We start from the raw sequence: 6,000 nt of genomic DNA on the forward strand, positions 1-6,000 counted from the left end.
GGCGTAGCACACGGCCACTTCGCAGCGATCGAGTCCCACCCACGCCACCTCCGGCCGCCGCGCCGCACAGAAAATTAAAGACCAATTTACAGAGCACTTTGTGAGAAGTGACGCGGGACTCGCGGCACACTTACAAATGGCCACGGCACACCAGTGTGCCGCGGAGCACACTTTGCGGAACACTGCTCTAGAGAATCAATATTAACCCGGCGGCGGTACTCGCTAGGTATTTACGAACATGAACACTCGCTACCGGGTAATAAATACCACAGAGTTTAATTGCCGTTATTTTCAAAAAGAAGTTTGAGTTTCAATGTTTGACAATGTATTTGTGTTATTGGTACTATTGCTCATAAATAAAACTACAAATGCAAGTTTTAATGTTTATTTTTTTGTATTTAGAGTTTATCCTAAAAAACAATAAAAAATTTTAAAAAATTCTTAGTTATCTTACGAAAATCAACAATAATATTTTTTTCTTACAAATTTGGCAAAATTGAGATCGGTATCGAAAATAAACTAGGTACACTCCTAAAATAATAAAAAATAATGATACCTTTATACTGAGTGAACATTGAGATAATCAACACTAAACAAACTGTTTCAAATATTTTGCGAAAAACGAAACTACTTCACTCTATCATAGCAATCCTCACAAATTGGGGTTGTATGCTCGCGGCATATCTTTTTGAAGCACAATTCGCAAACCGTCTTCGTTTTCCGATCCTTCTTCCATTCACAAACAGTACAGCGAGAAGCAGATATAGGCGGACGTGACCTGGATGAGTCAGCATTGGCGGATGTGTGTTCGTCATTCGAGTCGTCACTGACCAAAAACTTTATTTTGGTTTTTATATATGATGACAAATTAGGTAACGATGATCGATTTTTTATCTGCGGCATCACAAGACTCAAAGCCAGATCTTTCAAGACAATTCTTCTCTGGACCATAACCAATCCGCTATGTTCTTTATTTTCTTTCACTACAACGTACGCATTGATGCCACTGACGTTCAGAAGACCATAAAAGAGTACTAATGGCCATCTTTTGGTTGCCCGTGACACTGAGTAGGTAGCACACATCTCATCTACAACATCGACACCACATTTTGTTCTGTTGTAGTCCATAATCATTTCCGGCTTTTTGTTTTCTTCAGAACTTTTCTTGCCGTCATGGTGCATAGTTGAAGCCAAGAGCACTACTTTATTTTTTTTGGGACATACGAGACTACAGTACAGTCTTTCTGAAACCCAAAAATGGAGCTGTGAATATCTCGGCCCTTAGTTGTCATAAAAACGGGTGGGATTTCAGCTTTATTCTTCCTAAAAGTGCCGAGTGCTGTCAATCCATAATCATTGAGCAAGTCACTCAATAGGGGCAAACTGGTGAACCAGTTATCCATCACAACGTTTCGGTGGCTGTTTCTTATAGTTTCTACCAAACGCTTGACAAGGTCTCTTGGTGAATTGCTGTGATCATATGGACCGTCATTTTTTCCAACGTAGACTTCCATGTTATTGGTATAAAAGGTTCGCGCGTCAGCCATCACTAAAATTTTTATGCCATATTTACCTGGCTTGCTGGGTATATATACTATATATTGCCTGAATGGGCACCGACCACGAGTCTTCTCCAACTTTTCATCAATCGTTACATCGTTGCCAACGCTGTAATATTTTTTGAAATTGTCAACGATCTCTTATAAAATCTCGCGAAAAGGCGCCAGTTTATCCGTTTGTCTTCTTTCAACCCTTGTTCGAATATCGTCGAAACGCAAATTTCGCAGTAAAAAATGGAACCTCTCTCGTGACATGGTGGCAATGCATACATCGCAACCACTTCCATCCTTTTCACAACTCCGACAACAACTTCCTGTGGATACATATAAACATACTTAATTTAAACATAGGTGTAGTGTATAAAAAGCCTAGTACTAATTATCCAGACTTTTTGGATAAACTTAGCCCCCAACTTGAAGCACACAAAAGATGTATTATTTGTGGAGATTTTAATATAAATCTACTTGACTCAACAAATACTCAAACACGTAAGTACACAACACAATAAAATTAAATAATTATATCATCCTGAACAAAATAAACAACAAACACGCGACACGCATTACAGATAATACTAACACAATCATTGATCATATACTCACCGACATAAAACTAGAATACTCATTAACGAACTGTGATAATTCAATATCCGTCCACAATATTTTACTCCTTGATGTAATTCACACATTATACTAAAAACACATCTATAAAGTCGCCCCGAAAATATACACATATTGATTTTGATAATGTAAAGAATGATATCATCCAAAATCCCTTTCATCTTAACATGAATAACGACTCGGTATTAAACTATGACAATCTTGTAAACTACATCAAAAATAAAATTAATTATAATAGCATTACTAAAAATAACACAAAAAACATAAATAACCCAGACTGGATAACCAAAGACCTTATAAAATTAATCAACAAAAGAAACAGATTACACCTGAAACTAAAAAAACAACCAAACAACACGTTATTGAAAACAGAATTCCTAGTAGTAAGAAATAATATTACTAAGAAAAAACGAAACTTAAAACAAAAACACTACGGTGATCTTTTTAAAAAATGCGAAAATAACAGTAAAAAAACCTGGAAGTTTTTAAACAACATCATACAGAACCAATCGAATACTTTGAATACTTTTTGTAATAAATTAATCATTAACAACGAAATAATCACAAACAACGTAGAGATATGCGACCACTTTAACAATTTCTTTTGTAACATTGGTTCCTCCTTAGCTAATAATATACACAACAAAATCACACACAATCTAGCCAATGAAATAACATTAGTGCATGATAGCATGGAATCATTATATCTTCAACCTACCACGGAATTAGAAATAAGTAAAATAATAAAATCCTTAAAACTAAATGCAAGCGCTGGTTATGATACACTCAAATGTAAGACAGTTCTAAGTCTTTCCACAGAATTGGTTCCTATTTTATCAAAGTTAATTAATCAGTGTCTTAAAGAGGGAATTTTTCCAGATAGTTGCAAAATTGCTAAGGTAATACCAATTCACAAAGGTGGGTCCAAAACGGATACCTCAAATTACAGACCCATTTTTATCTTACCAATCTTATCTAAAATCTTTGAACGTGTAATCTACCATAGATTAAACAACTTTCTATCAAAAAAATCGTTCTTATATAAAAAAAAAACAATATGGCTTTAGGAAAAAATCAAACACACTTGCGGCAGTAAATGACTTAATCAGTAAACTTAGAAGCAGCATTGATGGTGGAAATTATATTTTATCTATACTAATTGACCTTCAAAAAGCCTTCGATACAGTAAGCCATTACATACTTCTCAAGAAACTCGAGAAAATTGGTGTAGTTGGTCCTGCTCTTAATCTATTCAAATCATATCTTAGCAACAGAAAGCAATTCGTTAGCATCAATAATCAAAATAGCAACCACCTACCAATAAACTACGGATTTCCGCAAGGATCCATACTAGGACCACTTCTGTTCCAAATTTATATAAATGATATCTCCCAATTAGATTTAAACGGTGATATTTTTTTATAAACAGATGATACTGCAATTTTCTACTGGGGTAAAGATTTAAAAATCTTACTAGAAAATGCACAGAGTGACTTAGACAAAATTAACAGTTGGCTCCAATCAAATATATTAACAATGAATGTTAAAAAAACAGGATACGTGATTTTAAGCTCAACTCGTAAAATAATTCCTCCTCATGTACCCTTAAAAATTTAAAATAACAACCTGCAAATCCTGATACAGGAAAAATATCTTGGACTGTGCATTGATAAACACCTAACTTTTAAACAGCATATTCAAGATATTAAAGATAAAATCACCCCCTTAACTAGCGTATTCAGCCGGATATCATATCTGTTACCAAATAAAATTAAAAAAAGGTTTATATTATAGCCTCGTACACTCACATTTAAACTACTTGGTTGAAATCTGGGGAAATACATGTGAAACATATATAAACGAACTACAGGTAACACAAAACAAAGTAATAAAAAAACTATTTCACTTCAAATCTAGAACATCAACAAAAAAATTATATATGGAAACAAAACTATTAAAATTAAGAAAATTATTCTAAAAAATTAAAGGTCTGCAAAGGAACTATTACATAACTCATTTATATAGACATGTTGTAATCTTCTGTGTTTATTAAATTAAAACATATAACACTTTTTAATAACTGGTTTTATTGACGATGTACGTATTACAAGAAATATGACAGCAGTGTACAGAGCATAGATAAAAAGAAACGAAATCCAAATGGGTTGCCACACACAAGATGTTGCCAACTTTTAAACTAACATTATTATTATAGAAAATAATGTATTACATTGTATGTTTTAACACCCCCGCTCAATGTAACACATTCTTACATTATCTATATCTATAACTTTTAACCACCTATGTTATAACTGAGAGATTTTACATTAGGCCACATTGAGTAACAAATTTAAACAATAGGTTTTTGTTTAATGACTTAGTAAACATATCAGCTATTTGATCCTCAGTCTTAACATACACTAAACATATCTTACATTCCTTAATTAAATCTTTGACAAAATGATAACGTATATCAATATGTTTTAGTCTTTTAATATTATCAGTATTTGCAACCATTATGGCAGACTGGTTATCACAGTATATAGGTACAGGACAAACATTTATGTTATTAAAGTCTTTCAATAAACTTGACAGCCAACAAGATTCACTAGCCGCCATACTGACTGCAACATATTCTGCCTCGGTTGATGATAAGCTTACGGAACACTGTTTCTTAGAACACCACGATATAATACAATTGGAGAACTTGAAACAGTAGCCAGTGGTAGACTTTCTATCTCGTGTGTCACCACCCCAATCTGCATCACGATGCCCAACAAGTCCATCATCATTACATTTGAAAATCAGCTTATAATCTAGAGTATATTTTATATATCTTAAAATTCTTTTTAAATGAGTCAACAAAACATCACTTGCATTATTTTGGTACCTACTTAATATAGATACCGCTACACAAAGGTCTGGCCTAGTACCTGAGACCGCATACATTAAACTTCCAATAATTTTCCTACAAGTATTTTCAATATCCTTGTCAGACTTACATTCTTTGGATTCTAAGATTTTTACATTAAAATTTTGATCAATAGGGGTATACATGGGTTTGCAATTTTCCATGTTAAATCTTTTTAATACATTTTCTAAATAAGATCTTTGACATAATTCAGTTACACCATCTTTCAAATTCTGTTTAACACTGATACCAAGAAAATTTGAAATTAGTCCCAAATCTTTCATCTTAAACGCATTGTGTAATTTTAATTTAAGATCACTTAATTCCTGTTCATTATTACTAAACATCAAAAGGTCATCGACGTAAAGTAAGACATAAGTTTGGTTTTCTCCATTACATTTAGTAAACAAACAAGGATCATTTTTTGACTTTACATAGCCTGCTTTACTTATTCCATGGTTAAATTTTTCATTCCAATATTTAGGGGATTTTTTTAGCCCATACAATGATTTATTTAGTTTTACAATATTATCACAACCATTATATGCCCCTTCCGGTAATTTAATAAACACAGTTTCCTTTATATCCCCATATAAAAAAGCCCCAGTGACATCCATCTGATGTATTGATAGTTTTAATTTTGTAGCAACTGAAACAAATAATCTAAATGTTGACAATTTGGCAACAGGTGAGTAAATTTCATATAAATCTTTTGTATCATTCTGTTCAAAATCTCTGGCAACCAATCTTGCTTTATATTGAATAATATTATCAACTTTCTTTATTTTGAATACCCACTTACTACTAATAATTTTTTGTTTTTCAGGTACAGCGCAAACTGTCCAAGTATTATTTTCTTTGAGAGTATCCAGTTCTTTTTTTACAGCTTCTTCCCACTGACAGGCATCA

The sequence above is a fragment of the Hesperophylax consimilis genome, chromosome 13, assembly GCF_061612785.1.
Source record: "Hesperophylax consimilis isolate HC1 chromosome 13, BYU_Hcon_1.0, whole genome shotgun sequence".
Classification (NCBI taxonomy): domain Eukaryota; kingdom Metazoa; phylum Arthropoda; class Insecta; order Trichoptera; family Limnephilidae; genus Hesperophylax; species Hesperophylax consimilis.